This window comes from Tympanuchus pallidicinctus, unplaced genomic scaffold (assembly GCF_026119805.1).
Source record: "Tympanuchus pallidicinctus isolate F22 unplaced genomic scaffold, pur_lepc_1.0 scaffold25, whole genome shotgun sequence".
In the NCBI taxonomy this organism is placed as follows: domain Eukaryota; kingdom Metazoa; phylum Chordata; class Aves; order Galliformes; family Phasianidae; genus Tympanuchus; species Tympanuchus pallidicinctus.
Window position 1 is genome coordinate 7,627,612 of NW_026294742.1, and position 18,821 is coordinate 7,646,432.

General features: G+C 47.4%; 1 long non-coding RNA gene across 3 annotated transcripts; it reads right to left on the bottom strand.

Annotated features, from left to right (window-relative positions):
* Window positions 1–460: 460 nt before the first annotated feature.
* Window positions 461–15,616, bottom strand: LOC128083847 (uncharacterized). 3 transcript variants are annotated; one of them, XR_008208221.1, is made up of 3 exons: window positions 15,566–15,616; window positions 5,495–9,315; window positions 461–1,441 (listed from the first exon to the last, which is right to left on the bottom strand). It is a non-coding gene; the product is annotated as an uncharacterized LOC128083847 (long non-coding RNA). The 3 variants fall into 3 exon arrangements; XR_008208224.1 differs by having other exon boundaries at window positions 5,429–9,315; XR_008208222.1 differs by lacking the exon at window positions 5,495–9,315.
* Window positions 15,617–18,821: the final 3,205 nt, after the last annotated feature.

Below are 18,821 nucleotides of genomic sequence, written 5' to 3' on the forward strand. Positions count from 1 at the left end.
AATAAAGAAGCAGAGAAGCTGTCAGTAATCCCATCTCACTGCTACTGCTCCCAGACAGATGATGTATTATGTTGACAGCAAAAGGGAGGTGCCTCAGGCAAAAAAAAAAAGTACCACAGAAAACATTTTGCCACCCATGGCCTCATCAAAACGTTTGTTCCTGGGCAGATGTTCCATTCCTGATTCAGCTGTTTTCAACAAATGGATCCATACCTTTTGCTGAGGACCTGTGCAAGTGGAAAACTGGCAGAGCTGCAGCAAAGCTGCGCTCAAATGCATTTGTTGAGCCGTACAGGATGGAGTGTACAACTGTGCCACGAGGTGCAGAGCCTGATTGCCCACGTCACCCAGTGGAGCTGAGGAACAGAATGTGCTCAGGGTGGGCTGCTGGCACAAGGCAGGATGGAGTGTCCTGGGGAAGGAGCAGTGCATGCTCCTACCTACTCTGGTGTCGTTCCACTTAGAGAGCTCCCATTTAGCATCTCAAGTTTTTCAGTACTTTCAAATTTTCATATGACTGTTTCTGTTTTCAAGAGAAGGCAATGAGAGCTGAAAGCATTGGGCAGAGCTGCCCTCAGACTGGTGGAAAAAAAAAAGTGCCTCAGCACAGAAACAGTATATGCAGTAATGAATCTATACACGAGGGTCAACTGTCAGCTTTCAGTGAGAAAGAAAGGATCAATTTAATTATCATTCTCAGTTCCACACATATGTACACAAAACAAGGAACAATCTGCACCTATTGCATTAGGACGTGCTGAAACCACATGCTCCAGCAATGAACTGTGCAAGAATGTGCTACAGCACAGCAGCAGCCCCACTCACAGGGTGCAAAACAGGCATTCAGCTTGGAGTACCACACTTTACAGACAAGAGAAATAGATATTAGTGTCAACTACATCGTTTGCAATTCATATTAAGTATTTAGAAATGGATTTTTAAAGGTGTGTGGACGTTGCAGAAGCCCCAGCAGCACTGCCCTGAGTGCTCCCCAGCAGTCCCACACTGCACCTGACATCTTATCTGGAACCACAGCCACTTCCACCCTGGCACCTGCTGCCAGGACTGTTTGGCCACATCCTCAGCCCTTCTGGGAACGCCCTGCTGCTCTCCACGGGCTGTTTGTCCCAGCACATGGCATGGGAAGGGATGTTCAGGCCTTGCTGTTCTGTTTGTGCAGGCATAAGTCCTGCTGGGCTGACACTCCTGTGGACAGCATTCAAACACAAGGCTGACCTGGGCATGGTGAACGCAGAACGTGCCTTGCAAATGACACCCAGCAACTACAGATGTAAATAGCAAAGGATGATTTCCTGAATGTTTTCACATGCAGAGGACATCTCTCAGTTTTCCTCAGCCCTGTTCCATAACTTAGCTTCTCTCACACTACACAGGGATTCAACTATGCTGCATTTTCCTGGCGCTTCACATGCTGGAACCACTGCAAAAATGCAACAAAGATTTCTACTTAATACTGACTAATTTGAGTATCTGACTATGTAAAGGATAATTTCACTAATACTGATTAATTAATCAGCGTTCATTAAGGTGAGGTGACAAACTCAGAACTGATAAGAAGTGCTATTAGATTTGCTAGGAGTGGTCGCTGGTGCTCGCAAAGCAACAGCAGCCAAGGAGAGAGCAGAGCCCTCTGGGTCAGCACATCCATGCCCCCAGCTGGGCAGCAAGTCAGATTTAGACAACTCCCTAAATATTAGAGTAATATATCTGGGGAAGACCCAAGGGAAGAGACTTTTGCATGCATGCTGCCACAGCACATCTCCTGCACCCACAGCCTGGAGCTGCAGGAGGAAAGTGGAGCTGGCTGGGGTGAGCGCAGTGCTGGAAGCTCAGTGCCTTCAGCTGTGCAAAGCTCCAGCCCAAAGCAGTGCCCCCCAGCATCCACTCCTCTGTGGCACCTCTGTCCCCCAGCACCAACACCAAGCTTTTCAAGAAGCAGACACAGAAACCTCTCAGTTTGGCATTATCCAGCATTCTGGGGAATGGTTCACAGAAACCCAGATTCTTCCCATGCTGACCACCACCAAACCCTTCCAACACTGCTGCTGGCACTTTACTAAAGCTTCACGCAGTTCCCATTGCAAAGCCACAGGTCCAACCCCCATCCCTTCCTGCTCCCTCACCACAGAGCATTGCAGTGCCCATTGCTTCCCTCTTACAGGCACTGCCCTCAGCGCACTCTGATTCCATCTCTGCCACTTCCCCGGCACCCCCAGCCACACTGCATCCCACCCAGCCTCCCCAGGTGCATTTCCAAGCCTCCAGCACACGCTCATTTCCTTTCATTTCATCAAAGCCCTGCATTTCTTTTTGGTGACACGATTTGTCAACACATTCAGTTCGTAACAGAAAAAAAGGCTGATCAAAGAATAGCAGGTAACTCTTATTTACCGTGTGAGAGCAAACCAAATTGCTGCTGTAGCTCTGTATTAGCAGCTTTGTGCCTTTTTCAGCATTTCAGCTGCAACACACTCTTCAACTCAGGACAGACAATTTAATAACCAAAAGAGAGGGAAATTTCCCCCTCAGAAAAACAAAGCTCCATGCCAGCACTAGAGTGCAGAGAGCTGCAGCCTGCAGGCAGCGCATGGCCCTGGGCACAGCACTGGGTTTGGACCTGGTGTGGGATGAGCAGTGCATGGCTGCGCAGCCACACTACAGTAGGTTGAGGATGGTTACGGTGCTGCTTCACTTGGTAAAGGAGCTGGGGAGAAGGAGAGGGCTGCCATACCAAAGAAAGCAGCGACTGGCAGCGTTTGTTGAAATTTAGATTCGAATTTCAATTTGCAATAAGCCTCATGTTATTTAGATTCATCGCTTTGTCCAAGTTGGGATTTGAATGTCATTGTTTTTGCCTCCATTTGGGCACAGCTCTGCTGCAGGACATCAGCCCCATGCCCTCCTGCACACCCAGGAAGGCCCTGCTATGCCCCAAGGTCCTGCCCCAGCATCTCTCACGCTGTGCCATTCCTATAATGGAACCATCCCTATCACTTCTTTAATCTTCATTTCCTGCAGGCTCCTAACTGCCCCAAGCACTGAGCTCCCCACAGCCATGGCTGCAGCTCCTCCCTGCAGCCCAACCCCAAGGGCTGCACATCACATCCCTCTGCTCTTGCTCCCATTGTAAGGAAACCTGCCCCAAGCAGCCTCCAGAAGCAGCTATTTCAGGGCCAGAAGTGCCCACTTGTTCCCTCACCTGACCCTTCAGTCTGTTAGAATGAAAAGTCTCCCTTTCCTTAACAGCAGAGCAGATATGACACTGCATACACTGTGCTTCGTATTACAATAAACCCGGCCTGGTCAAGATTAGCAGCGCTCTGTAAGGCTCTGCTTCTCATTTTCTGTATGAGCTGTAAATAAGGCAGCAGGGCAGTTACCTGGGAGGGAGCAGAGCCATCGCTGTGCCGCAGCACACGGCCACCTCCTTGCTCACTGCTACATCAAAGGCAGAGCCCTGCCTTCAAAGGCAGGCAGAAGGCTTTTTTCTGGAGAAATCCACACCCCAACTCCTAAGCATATGTGAAAGGGAGGGTTTTCAGCTTGTCACTTGAGTGACTTGAAACAAATCAGATGTTGAACCATATGGCTTTGGGGCTTTTGTTAGGCTGTATGCTTTTTTCATTACAGATGAAGCCAATGGTCCCCCCCAGGGACGCAGGCTGCACACAGGTAGAGCCAGGCAGAGGCATGCAGACTGCTGGCTACGTTGCAAAAGGCGATTGAGAGATTTTCCTACTTCCATACTGCATCACCCATTTTACAAACCAGATCATCATGCTAAGGGCATGTAGTGACAGGACAAGGGGAAATAGCTTTAAGCTGGAAAAAGGAAAATTTAGACTAGATATTAGGAAGAAATTCATTACTGTGTGATGAGTCACTGGAACGGATTGCCCAGCAAGATTGTGGATGCTCCCATCCTGCAGGTGCTCAAGGCCAGGCTGGATGGGGCTGTGAGCAACCTGGTCTGCTGGGAGGTATCCCTGCCTATAGCAAGGGGGTGGAACTAGATAATCTTAAAGGTCCCTTCCAACCCAAGCTACTCTATGACCTTCCACAGTCCCACCTGTTTGCCACTCACACCTGCAAGTTCCAGGGGTCTCCACGAGGGGTACTCAGAACAGAGCAGTCAGGAGCCACAGGTTCCCCAACATGGACCTACAGCTGGTTGTGTGCCTGCACCTCAGCTGGCAGCATCCAATGGAACAGTGCTAACCAAAGTGAGCAACCTGAGGAACCTACATGCAAAGGAGGGTTTGAAGGGGGAACTGCTGTTCATCTCCTGCCAGCAGGATAGAACTGCACCAACAAGAAACTGCTCCAAGAGGCAGAGGGAATTTTTCAGCTTTCCTTCCATCTAGAGTTAAGGCAAAGAGTCTTTCTGCACTGCAGGATTGACAAGAAACCACCTCTCTACTAACTGCAGAGAAGATTTATGATACCGGATCATCATAAAGCAGAATAAAAAGTGATTGCTGTAATTAAGCATGACCAGAAGTTGGCTGTTAAGGAGAAAAATGTCCCTGATGAGCGTTCCAGTGCTGCTGACATGCAGATGCAATGGAGCAGGAGTCTGACTTCTCACAAACCACAGCTCTCCTAAGTCCAGCAGCACTTACATCACACCCAGCAGCAAAGGCTGTTCATCATACAGATGGCATTTTGTTCAAGCACCACAACTGCAGCCCAGTTAAGGAGCAACAGAGGCAAGCAAAAGTGATCTTGAAGTTTTGGTCCTCTGCATTGTGCTGTAATCCTTTTCACTGCTTCCCCAACAAACACAGCAGAAGTCTGCCCACCGATGCCCATCAGCTCCGCAGCCCCGCTGGGTTGCAGCCAGTGCCCGCATGGTGTGTCACATGGGATCTGCTGCTCTGCTCCACTCAACAAAGGAATCAGGCATAAGAAAGCCATACCATAAATATTTGGTGAAGTACGAGGTGCAAGTATTGTTAAGAACACTTTGGTAATATCTCACCCTATAGTCTACTTCATTTTGGCAACGCATTGATGATACATAACTGAGACAAATAAACCTGAGCCTTTTTAACAAGGGTCATATATTACAAACCAAATAGGTTTAAAATCCAGTATTGAAATGCTCAAAATTTAGGTGACCATTTGCAGTGTGTGGCTAAGAGAAGTTACAAATGTGGATCTGTATGCAGGGCTTCAGCTTGGATACATTATCCTTATCACTTAATATTATATTTTGAGCCTTGTGAAGAAATTAACTCATTTTTAACATCCCAACTTCAGCTGTGCCAGAAAAGCAGCACAGGGGCACTCACCTCCTTAGCAAATGTTGTCTTCAGCTCAGCCTGCTACCTTACAGCCCATCCCAGCACAGAGAGCAGCTGGAGTGGGTATTCATTCAGAATAGGATCCCCCACACTGCACTTACCTGCCAGGCCCCAGCCAGCCAACATGTGCCAGGGAGGGGACAGGCAGTAGCACAGCTGCCCTTCACCTTACAAGGGAAGCAACTGCCTGACCCTCCAGCACTGCAAGGTGACCTCTGCCAGGGAATATTGCGAGAACACCTGAAAACAAAAAGGATGTCTTTTGCTCTAAGCAAAGCACTCCTCCATAAGCTGCACAGTAAGCCATGGGCTGGCTGCTGCCTGCTATGGCAGAGGTCACAGCATCCCAGCTGCTGAATGCACCGGGAGGAAAATTGCTGTGCAGCTGTGAAATATGATTACAGATGTAACGTCTTCATTTCCTTCCCTTGATTCCTTTCTTCCAGACAGATGAAGCGATGCAGAGGAAGGTGGTGCTCACTGAGGCCGGCTTGCTCAGCATCCTGCTGTGGGAACAATTGTGCAGCGCTCTCCAGGAAGGTTGATGAAATGCAAAGTGTCTGATTTGTTCTGCTGCCTGCCACAGGAAGGGCCAGGCCACGAGCAGCTGCCTGCAGCACAGCACTGCCCAGGTGAGGAAGGAGCAGGGCTGCCCTGGACAGATGTGCTGCTTGGTGCTGCCCACTGCTATGACAGTGAGAAGCAGCCACCTCTGGGGGTACAGCTTTGGTTGTAGGCATTTCTTGGATGGTAGAAGTAAAGGCACCTTGCAGAGGGTACAGGCTGATGGGAAATGGCAACCTTAGCATCGCTGCAAAACTGGAGCACCTCTCTTGGGGTAGGCTGTGCACCTGTGGCATTGCAGAAGCCTCAGAGTTCCTGGCAATGAATAACATCCATCACTACCAGGCAGTGCCTTTGACTTTTAGCTACTGTCTGGAGGGTCAAACACTGCTCCAGGTGGGTCTGCAGTAGAGGATGCTTTATGGCTTGCTCCCTTCCCTGTACTCACTGACTGCAAAGACACAACACTTTGTCACTTAACAGGTGATCTGAGCCCCCAGCTTAGCTCTTGAGAGGCATGGAAGAGCTTACCATGGCAGCCTTTACAAGCTCTGAGGCTCACCATGAACTTCGGACATTACATTGGAGCATTAGGCTTAAAAGGATGCTTTAAATTGGGTGATGCCCAGTTTTAATTTTCCTCTAAATTATCTTCCTAAAAAATATAAAGGAAATGAAAGTGCTGCAAGAGGACAAAAAATATCTGCACTGTCAAATGCCTGACAGAAGTCAATATATTTGACATCTACTGCTTTCCTTCTAGCCACACGGTCTGTTAGTCTTTAAACTGAAATTAGAGTGCTTTGACACGATCTGTTCTCAGCAAACCTGTACTGGCTGCTGCTCATCTTATTTTCCAGGGTGGTGATTATTTGTTGCAGCAGTTTTCTGGATGTTCTGGGTAAGCTGACTGTTGCATTACTCTCCTGCTCCTTCTTCCCTCACCTCTCCCACCTTTCAGAGATAAGCAATACATCAGTTTTCTGCTATCACCCCAGTCCTCCCATGAATTCAGAGATACCATTAACAGTTCTGAGATTACCAAAGCCAGTTCTTCAGTACTGTAGGATTAAGGCAGCCCCAGCCAATTTAAAAACCTCTGACTTATCTAAGAGCTCTTTAGTCTGTTCTTCCCTCATCTAGACTGATTTTTTCATGTGTTAATATTAATTGTGGCACATGCTTATACACCATTTGTTTCTTATTGAAGACTGGACAGAAGGAACATAAACTCCTTATTTTCATTGATTAGGAGCTCTTTCTCTCGCTGAAGTAACAGACAAATCTTTAATTTGCTCTCCCTCCTCTTATCAGTGGGTTCAAGAACCATTTCTTGTTACCCCTAAAGTCTATTACTAGCTACATTGGATTTTCTTCATTTATGTTTTTCCTTTACAGATTTGAGCTATTTCTTTACGATCATCTGCAGTAATCTTACAGACCAACCAGTTTTCACGGTTATTTCCTCTGATGCCAATAAGGAATTTGATTCAGGAGACCAGCTGCATCTCCTGTATTTTCTATGCACTGGAGTAATTGGCATTTTGGCCTCTTCCCTCCCATGGAAGCCATCAGTTCCCCAAGCTCATGGAACTCCCTGTTGTTAAGACCAGCTTCCCTTTCCTTCTATGGACCATGAACACTAGAGGTCCTTTGGCAGCATCACCAGTCTTCCACTTTCAGATTTTCATCTCCTTTCTTCTCACTACATGAGGTGCTCAAGAGCTCCACCTTCAACACTTCTGCTCATCTTTTACATCCAAAAATTGCCCATAAGTCTCAGAGAAAGCCCTCAATCCACATCTTCAGGTTCTGGCCCAGATTGCTGGGGGTCACTTCAGGCCAATGCTTCCATGGTGCCTTCGAGTTTGGGTTGGATTTTTTTTTGTAGTATCAGCTTCATTGTACAGAGCAGTTCAAGATGCAAAGCACAGCAGCCAGAGCTCCCTTGGCACATCATGCAGGCAGCTTCCAAAGTGGCAGAGACGGGCAGAGCAGCCACTTGGCCACTGGGTAAGCACTGTGCTATGGCTCCAACCGGCTGAGACTCCTGTAAGTGATCGTAGTGTGAGAGCTCAATCTGAATTTGCAGCTCCCTGGCTATCCATCATTTTTTCCAAGGGTTGTGAAGAAGACATCATTGAGCTGGCAGCTCTGATCCGAGGACACACCAGGGATTTCTCTATAGCAGGAACTCAGCTATAAGTCTGCTTTACGCATCTGGAGCAATGGAAATAGCCTTAATTGAGGCTATAAAGCAGCTCACGATGACATTTTCTGCCAGTTCTGTGTATCACAGAGGATATCCATGCACTGAAAAGCCTTAAATCATTTCTGGGCTGGAACATAAAATTGATCTACTTAAATGCGTTGTTTAAGAGTAAAGGGTTCATTGAATACTGCCTTCCACTTTCACAAGTAGGGACCCAATGGCGCACATAGATTTATCCTCCACAAACCGTTTTCCCCATAGGTTTTGCTTTAGCTGCCTCATACCCAAGTTTGGAGTGCCCAGCTCCCTTCAGTGCATGATTTCCAGCGGCCGGTGTCAGCAGTGAGTTGGAGGCAGGCTGCACATCAAAGGCTTTGATCTCCATTCATCTCCACTTAACTAAAAGGAAGCCACATCTGGAGAATTTATCTCGTTCTGCAAGCTATAAATATGTATGGTTTGGGTACGGCGTAATTAATCAAAAGGCTTAAACAGAATACATGTGGTGACCTGCAAAGATGCTGGATTGAAAGCCATGGAACTGATGAAATACCTTCTTATGCACATCTGTGTGCATCCAAACCACTCAGTATTTCAGCACCTTTTATTTGGTTAAAGCTCAGTACTGAGGACACATGCCTTCACGAGGCCTAAAGAGTTAAGTTAGTTCCATGGCTCTACATGAAGCATGGTAGCAAATAATTTCCTACACAAGAACACCAAAGAGCTCCAGCTTGGAGGATCTGGGAGCAGAACATGGATCTTGGTTTGGCTTCAAGTCTGAATTTTTCACTCTCAAAATCTGGACCAGCTTACATGTCTGATCCCATCTCTGACTTTTCCCATTTATCCAAAATCAGCCATAAATGGCACAAAGTTTAACCTAATCAGGCAGCACTCTTTAAAAAGGTAATCAGGCTCCAGTGGTGACTACCTACTTTATTCCACTAAATACAACTGATTTGATACCCAGACAATCGGAACTCCTGATTAGCTGATTCGTGATTCTTTTGATGCTCACGTACTCTTGCTGCAGCTCTCTCAAGAACAAGCAGTCGCTCTCTTTCCAGGCTGTATCTACAAGCTGTGGAATACATGCAGCTGTGGATCTGGATGAAACACGTGTTCACAGATGAATGGCCGAGGTCTGTGCTGGGAGATGGCTGGGTTGGCAGATGTGTTGTCTGCTTGGAAACCAGTCCTGAAGACAGACTGGAAAAATGAGAAGCAAGGATCACTCCTAAGATGCTCCCAAAACAAACCAGCAATGATGCAGCACGCTCTGCCACTGCCTGCCAGCTGTGGCTCTCACTGGACTATTGCTTACAAGCATCCGTGGAGCCTGCAGCTGGCAGAGCCAACACCAAATGGCAAGAAAATGAAGCTCAGGGAAAAGACTCGTCTTTGTAGTCATGACTGTCAATGGAATAATTACCCTCTTTTAAAAGTCATTTTCCACAAGGTGGGGGGAAAATAACTGTAATGAAAGGCAAACACCGAGGAGCAGGCTAGGGCAGCTCTCAGTATCCAAGCAACACAGATACTCTCATCGTTATTATTATGATTTCACCTTTTAAAGAAACTCCTGTCTATGGCTAACTTCCCATAATGGGCTCCATTAATATTAATTAAGTCTCACAACTCCTGAGTGATGTAGCTAAGACATCCAGCTTTGAAGCAAAAACCAGAAAAGTTACAAAACTGAAAAAGACACAGAGACTGTGATGAACTCAGAAGCAATCCACCCTCCTGGTGACCCAGAGCTCAGGATCAGGTGAACACAAAGCTGCTGGGACAGCTGCTGCTCATGTTTTCTCAATGAGAAGGTAAGGTTTCACCAGCACCAGTAATCACCTGCAACTGCACTGCATCCAAAACCGAAGGCGCAGAGGGAACAGAAACACACCACAAGCCCAGCACTAAGAACCACTCTATGATTCCATAGTTGACTGTTGTCCAACCAAAGCCCATCACTGATCATTCTCCCAAGATTCTTGAAGATTATCCTTGATTTTCTAGAGCAATTCTAGAGCAAGATTAGGGTAAATCACCTTCCCTCCCACCTTCAGAGAACAGCCCTGCTCACTACTTCTACCCATGCCAAATCCTTGCTATAGGCTCTGACAAGAGACCTTGATCTCATTTATCCAATGACGTGCTCTGATAGAAATAGGTGTTTCTCAGGAGAAAGGAAAAAAATACAAAGGACTGAGTAGTGCTTACTCACTAGACAGCCTCCTGGGAAAGCATCTCCTAACCCTGCTGCCATATTTAAAGCAGGATACTTGCAGATCTTGAATTGGCATTCTGTTGACTCAGTATTTTTGCCTGTTCACACCCATTGCCAGGTAATGGAAATTTGATTACTGACAGTTTGCACCACAACACAGTGCTTTCAAATGATATGCATACATGGAGTCAGTCCATACCACTTTTTTTCAACACCTGTTTAGAGCAATTAATCATTATGAAGCCTGGTGTGCTGAGTTTGGGCAACCACTGTGAGCAGAAGAGAACTCTGGTCAGTGAAAGCCACATGTCAGAGCCGCTCACTGGGGCTGATTTCAACCCATTTTGCATGCTTGGCTGACCACCTCTGCAGGGGCAACACAGAAAGTTTAGCTCTACACTGATTTGAAAATAAACAAACAAATCTGGCATTCTAAAAATCTCCCCAGGGTGGCAAAGAAGAAAGTATTTGTAGTGGATGTTTGATAATTAGTGACTGTGGAATCGGCCCATCAGTAACAAGCATCCTGCACAAAGGAAAGCAAGCGGGATGAAAGCACTGTGACTACAGAGGTACCTCACAAATAGCCTTCCTTTATAGTGCAGTTGCCAGACAAAGACAAAAAAACAAGGCAGACAAAAATAAATAAAACTGGTCCATCTGCATGGGCATGTGGTGAATGCAGTCTCAGAGCAGCAACTCTTCAAGCTAGGAGGGTAACTGCACTGAAAAGCTCAGAAGTAAAAGGCAAAGCATCCTTTCACCAGATACCATCTGAGAGTCAGGTTTTACAGATACATCTGTCTTGAGATGATGCTGATGTCTGACGGACCTAACTTCAGGCATAACCGCAGCTGCACTTGGCTTCCCAGCCTCCTGTGCCAGGAAGCAGAGCTTCACTCCTCTTATAATTATGGCCTGCAGGAGCCGTGGAGCTGGAGGGAAGAGCTGTCTTCATTTCCCATCCATGGTTTCACTCGAAGTCATCCTGATTTTCCAGGGGGACCCAAGGCTGCTGATAACCTGCCTTCTCCATACATGCAACAAGCCCCGTCTGGGGCTAAACCCCAGCAGCAAGGCAGCTTGTCCTTCCCATAGGGAACTGCTGAGACCAGCAGAAGCACAGCCACCCTCCCCAAACAGCCAGCAGGGAGGCAGCCCAGCAGCCTGCCCAGACTCTTCGGCATCAGGCACAAAGCACCTTGCTAGGTCTGTGTCCATCAGCAGGAAACAGACTAACGAGGCTTCTGCTGCTGGGAGCTCCTCCTGGCTTCACAGAGCCACAGCTCCAACCTGCCTGGGAAGGTCTGGGGCCCCGTGCCCAGCGCCAGGAATGCCCAGCCAACAGGATTCAGCAGGCGAGTGGCTTTGGTAGAGCCTGAAGCTAAGAACGGAGGTCTGAGTTTCACTTGCTCGTCCACAGGAAGAAACATAAGATCCATCAGAGCAGTACAGAGAGCAACCAGCCTCTGCACAGCCGCCCATCCTGGAGCAGCTCTACAACCCACGAGCACTGAGGCACTTTCCCCAGCCAAGGGAAAATCCCAGCTGTGGTGACATCCACGTGGTTTTTTTTTTTTACCTAGCCCTCAAATGCCACTTCTCCACTTCACACCAGCACCAGCCCTCAGACCAACCCCAACCCATACCAGGAGTAATGCCCACAGAACAGGGCTGTTGTGAGCGGCTCCCGCAGCCCCGCTGCTCTCACTGCTGGGGAGTGATGCTGCATTCCAGCCGCCATCGGGCTGCGGGTGCTCAGAAACCACCCTCACTTGAGCTCTGCACTTAAGGGTACTTCAGTTTATAGTTTAACCCTTCAGGGACAATGAGTGAACAAGGATGCTACAAGCAGGGCTCCCGGGGGAATCCAGAAGAATCACAAGGCATTTACTCAGAGATAACCCAAGCATACACACAGATTCAAGCAGAGCATTAAACATTTCCAGGCACTTCCAGGCCCTTCAGATCCCAAGCCATCACTCAGCTTTCATCATGCCGGATGCCTGCTGGGCTCCCTGCTCACAAGTCCTCCAGTTCCATTGCCCTCAGCGTGTTTGCACCCAGCAGCCACATGTCCTCTTGACAGCACTTAAATTTGTCTCTGCTCCTTCCTGCTGCAGATTTTTCATCCCTTACAGAGCATGGATCCAAGTCATTACACAGCAAGGCACTAAATAATACAACAGCTCCATGAATTCATTCATACATTTGATGCAACAAACGTCCACAACCTTCACTTCCTATTCCTTGGACTCTGGTGGCTCCCTGAGGGCTCTGTCCATCCCTCACACTTGTTTGCAGCCTCTGCAATGTGACTATCAGCACTTCACAGCACTTCTGTGAAGCATTCTGCAAAGTTTTCGGACACAGTCAATCAGTTACACATCTCAGCATTACCATGTACGGGCACTCCAGTGCATTTTCATTAATTGAGCAGCCAGTCTGGAGCATTTCAGCCCTGATTTCGGCAACGCATTAGCTAGTAACAACTTGGAAATGTCTCACAAAGGTGCTCTCAGATGATGCTTACAGCTGCAGAGCCATCATCTGCAGGAAGGAGGGGAGCTGGGAAGATGGATCCATCGAGGTGAGACAGAAGGAAACCCTTCCCCTGAGGATGAGAGACCGGGAGCAAATGGAAATACTGATTCTGGGGAGTAAATAACACCAATTCCTGTTAGGACTGTTTTAGCCATAAGCCAGCGAGGAGATGAAAAATTGCCATCTGAATGAAAAGTGCTACAAGCAGCAGAAACGCACGCAATGAAAGCTTTAAGCTTTGCAATCGAGTGGGAGAAAGGAGGGAAAAAACACAGCAGAATCTTCATCCTCAGCAGAAATTTAGGGAAAAACCCTACAGGCTGTGTTTAAAGAAATCTTTACAGTGATTTTCTTCACTCCCAAGTTATAGCATGCATGCTCTCATTCCAGCTGAACAAGGCAGCCTTTTTGCTGATGCAGAACACGTCTTACCAGTTCATTTTCGGCACAATGCACAGAGAATTAGGTGCACAATTCCTGTTAACAAGAATGGAGATTGCACACGTCTCCTTCCTTCCTGCCCAACACAGAATAAATAACCACAAGTGTGGGACAGGGAATGCCAGACAGATAACTCTGCTTTGGTTACAGGGAGTGAGAGGACCCCGCTCAGGAGCCACACTGAACCAGAGGAAATATTTCTCTGCTGTAGCTGTTCCTCCTATCTACCATTTACAAGACTGATGACCAGCCTCAATATGCAGCAGTTGAATACAAATCAGCCTGCTGGCTTTGTGTTGTGCAAAAACATGAAAAATAAATGCCTGGATTTTACCTTCACAGGAAATAATGCAAACACCAACACAGTCACGTGTCTGGCTCCCAGTATAGCCTCAATCAGGGCACAGTTCAGCTCTGATGGGTTTTTATAAGTAAGTAGCTGCCCCTCTGAAGCATGTGACATGGACTTCAGTGCAGCCCCACCACCTCCAATCTGAGCTCCTGCAGCACCCAGGAACTCATGGGGTTAGGAACAGGCACACCTGCAGAGCTGGGCCCTGGGGATCCCTGCATCCCATTGCAGCATCCCTGCAGTCAGCACAGCAGTGGCCCTGGGCTGCCCATACCATGCAGCTCCATGCAGAGGCAGAGCTTGGAGGCAGTTTGTTGGGCACAGCTGGGTGCTATGAGCAGCCATATCCCACACCAAGAGGACACTGCCGTAGGGGAGTCCTGTAACTCCAGTTTCAGGTGTCAGAATCAGAAAATAAACTGGGCCAGATGAATTCTGGAATTATACATTCAAGTACTGAGAGGGAACAGCTGCTGGCGTGAAGGCTCAGACACGGGAAAAGAGATGCACAGCAGAGAGAATTCAGTAGTCTGTATTACTGACATGTGCCATACTTCAGTCTGTCACCAAAAGCTGCTTTTGTGGCACATCCACGTGTTTGCACAGTCACAGCACTGGGAGGCCATGCCAGCTCCCAGCTGTTCCTCCCGCAGCTCCAAAGAATAACCACTGCCCCCAGCACCAACCTCATCCTTGCCCTGAGCTCTGCTTGGAGCCTCTCACGCAGCTGCAGGCAGCCCCATGCTCACCTAACCTGGCTCATCACACCACGCTTCCCTTCGCTGCCTTCCTTGCTGTTAAAGCTGTCACCACAATTCAGATTTCCCCTATCAGATTCTCTGTGCGGGGAGATCCCCAATACATTATATGGCATTGTGAAGCTATTAAGCTACTTAGGTTTATATCACCTAAGCAGCTTAGGTTGATATCTCCAGAAGCGATACGCTTCTGAGGATCTCGACGCATCAAGCAGCGTAATTACAATCAAAGGTCTCAGAGATTCCAACCACCAAAGCTCACAGATAGGGCCTCTATCATTTGGATGGCAATGCTGAGCGAAAAGAAAGCATCCAAACCCCAGGTGAGTTCCAGTCACAGAACTGACGGCAAACAGACTGCACAGCCGAGCCAATATTGCTTTCCCCACAAAGCAAAACACTGTCATTCTTTGGTTAAGAAACCCAACAGTGAAGAATGATGTCAGATGTCCATTTGCCTGGCAGTACCTGCTCTAGGTTGCTAAATTTCAGGCTTCGTGGTAATTGCTCAAGTGACTTGGAGCTCCAGCCCCAACCTACTCTTGCTTTCCAACTCCTCTAACGGCGTTACTCATGTACTCATCAAAGCACGGGATGTTTGTACCCGCAATCTGTAGATAACCTGCTCACTCAGTGCTGCTGCAGAGAGCTGTCAGGCCCTAATAACTCATTTCCTGAATAAATCCTTCAGAGACTCCATACTCTGAACGTGAAGGGAGTAAAATATTCCTTTGATCATTCACTTGAAATATTTTCCTCATCCTTTAAAAATGAATGCAACAGAAGGCAGTCAGCAGGAAGACAATTAATGTCGGATAAACTGATGCACAGACTTTTACAATGACGTACTGCATGCTTTACAGTGATGCAAAATGAAGGAATTCCCCTCCTCTCCTACACACACCTGAGCTCAATGCCCCTGCTGGTATTACTGGAGCTTCCCACCAGTCTTGGTGCCAAGTCGTATCAGCACGGAGGGTCCATCTCTCAGAATGGATCAGAACATCCTCTAATAGTTAACTTGACACATAGAGTTGCATGACAGATCAATACGATGGGAACGATGTCACAACAAGGGTGTGATGACGGAAGGACCAACACGATAGAGAGGTGCTAGAAGGGAACAAAACTGCTCACCGTATCAGAAGATTCCAGGTTTGCAGGGGAAGCTTCACCAAGGAGGGAGCTTTACTGGCTGTCAGCCTTTAAATGGGGTGTGAGAGGTGCAGCCAGGCTGCAGCCCTTCCAATCACAGCTGAATTGCCTTCACCTGTGCTCCCAGGTCCTTCCCCAGGTGCTCCATCAGTGGTTCAGGTCAGGACTCAGCAGTTCCCATACAGTTACCATGCACACAAAACATCGAGGCAGACATAATTACAAGACTTCTGAGTCCATCCTTCTCTAAATGGATGCACAAGCTCCTTTACATGCAGAGAGAGAGCCAGGCTGCTTTCATGCTGATCCTCCAGAACTTGTACCTATGTCATATGAAAATACAGCTTCTAAGAAAGAACAAAACCATGCAGCAGTGTAATTCCCAGCACTCCAGAATGCTTCACAGAATCCTTTTAAAATTACAGAACTGTACAAAAATAGAGGTGGGAGATCCTCTGGTCTTGGAAAACCACACTGTGTAGATTGTTCCTGGAGCTGAAATGCATTCACTGAGAGCAGTCCAGGCTCTTACTTCAGGTGTGCATAAACTCCATAGGGCTCTCTTATTAAGCATACAAAATGCTGTAATGCTATTATGCGATGGAAAGTACAGAGATGATAGTGGGATGGCAAAGTCTCTGGCTGCAGCAAATGAGGACAAGCCCAAATGCAGCAGCCATGGACATAGAAACAAAGCTGCTTACCTTTGGAAAGCCTCTGGTAGGCAGGAAACTCCAGCAAGAGCCCCTCACCTCCACTGCCCCTTAAAAGAGGTCTGGGAAGGAGTGAATCCTCCTTCACTCCAGCCTTTCAGGTAGCTCAGCAGCACTGCATGCACCTGAGCTCCCCTGGGCTGGCCCTGCCTTCCCACCAGGTGCTCCATCACTGCTTCAGGCCCTGACTTAGCATTTCTGCTGCAATTGCTAAGCATAAAAAACAAAATAAAACACAAAGCCCACAAACATTAACAATTGGGATAGCTGATTAGGACCAGGGAGGCCACTATCCTTGTCATCCTTATCATTTCGTTACTCTCTTGTGCTTCTGTGCCCTATGGAGTTTCACCACCTGCCCTACACCCCAACTGAAAGCCCTTGGGAACAGCAGCCCTGTCTGCACAGAGCCCACCATTATTCCAGTGCCATATGCTGAAAGAATCCAACATCACGCACTGAGAGCATCTTCCCCTTGTTTATAACACCAACACACAAATTTTCCCTGCGGTGTTGCTTATATTGATATGAATTTTTATCAAGGGAGTCAGGAGCAACAAGTAGAACCCTGAGACGGTTAAAGCATGCTTCAAACTCATTTAAAATAATGCGCTCTCTCACTAGACTCATACATCTCTACAAAGAAAACGGCAAGCAATCCAGAACATGCAAACCATAACGATGTTCAGATGTGTACAGACATAAATAGCAACTTCTAAACCAAGAATTTGCCTCTGGAGCCTTTTCAGTAGGCTGTCAAATAGAAAATATTTAAAGGGAAGCTATGATAGCAAAAATTCTCTTTGTTTGAGGCAAGGATGGAGTGAATGTGTCATACGGCACTAAGAAAGAACAAGAGAAATCTCAGTGATCCAAAGTGAAAGGACTTCATTATGGAGGAAATCCTCAATCCATTTAAATCAATCACAGATCTGTTGGCTTCAGTAGTTCTGGATCTCATTACAGTCCCAACAACAAACAAACAAATAAAAATACAACAAATTTCAGCACCAAAATGCACAATTTCAGTCCTCTACAATTTCCTGTGCAGGAACGCTCAGGGTCTGCACCCACATGAGCTGCAGGAGCTGGCTGTGGGTCAGCAGCAGCACATGGCCGCACCTCACCCACCACTCACTGGGGACTTCTGGCAGCTGCTGAGCTACAGCTCAACCTTCCAGAATAGAAGAACTCCTTCTAAATGTGAATATATTTGGGATTTCTTTGTAAATACTTGGAATCTCACTGCTAACAAGTTGGAGTGGTTGAACAATCTGCTGTTCCAGGAGCCCTTAGGAACACCTGGTGCACGACCTGCAGGCAGCACAGCACCTCGCAGCGCCCAGCTGCAGTCCTGCTGACCTCTCCCTAACAGCAGCAGTGTCTGAAACACTCCCCTCACCTCCAGATTGCAGAGAAAGGCACTAGCAAGGAGTGAAACAGAGCTGCCCTCGCCTGCTGGGTTGCTGCTCCATGACCACAAACACAGCCTTATCTCCAAACGCAGCAAGGACAAAACAGATGAATCACAGCGCAAATATCTGTCATTTCTTCTGGTTTACTTCGTGCTACAGAAGGGCAGGCAAACAAAACCAGCAAAAACAAATTGAGCTCTCTGGTCTACTTCTTATCCCACTTAATAAAGGGTATGCTTTGCTACCACTTAATCCAATGGAAAAATTCCTTTAGGTCTCCATGGGAACGACATTGGTCTATAATACTTAACCATAAGTACCAAATTCTATAAGCTTTGGCTGCAACTTTTTTGTGTCCTTTTAAAGATCTCTGTGGATAAAGAACGTGAGGCTCTGGAGTCAATAAAGTCAACGAAGCAGTTTTCACAGGCATCAAAAGTTCACTTCCAAACTTTTCTACAAAATAGTTACTGGAATTTGGGGAAAGCGAGCACAAAGAAAACGCTGTAATAACAAACACAATGACCCTTTTAACAAGTAAAGCGAGCGGGCTGATTAATGAAATTGGACTTACAGTACATTTGGACCAGACAGTGAATGGAAATCCCTCAGCAGCCCATCACGAGGCAGACAATGTGTAAGCAGATAACAGCAAGAGCTGTGTGGTTCATAATTAATTCAAAAGACATGGCAGTGCTGTCTCCTTGCTGGCTCTGGTCAGCCACTGAAGACAATCTCGCTCAGTCGGGGTGAAGTGCTGTATATCAGAACGAAATTCCTTCCTTCCGCTCTCATCACAACAGCAGTGACCACAGATTAACAAGAGAAACATCAGTGTTCACTGGGCACTATGTTTGTGGGGCAGAGCTCTGAACACCATCCTGAACCCAACCTTCTCTCCTCGGCTGTGAGGACTGACTGAACAGCAACGTAAGGAAAGGAATAAATGGTGATGATAGCAATGAAAAGCTATGAATAATCTGATGCTGAGACCAAGCAGTTCAAAGTTCAGCTCAGGCTTGGTTCAGAGATCTGTGAGCAGTGGTTTATCTCGGGTCAGGCCCAACGCGGGGCTCAGAGCCCGGGCTGACCTGGCTGTGATGGAGAGGT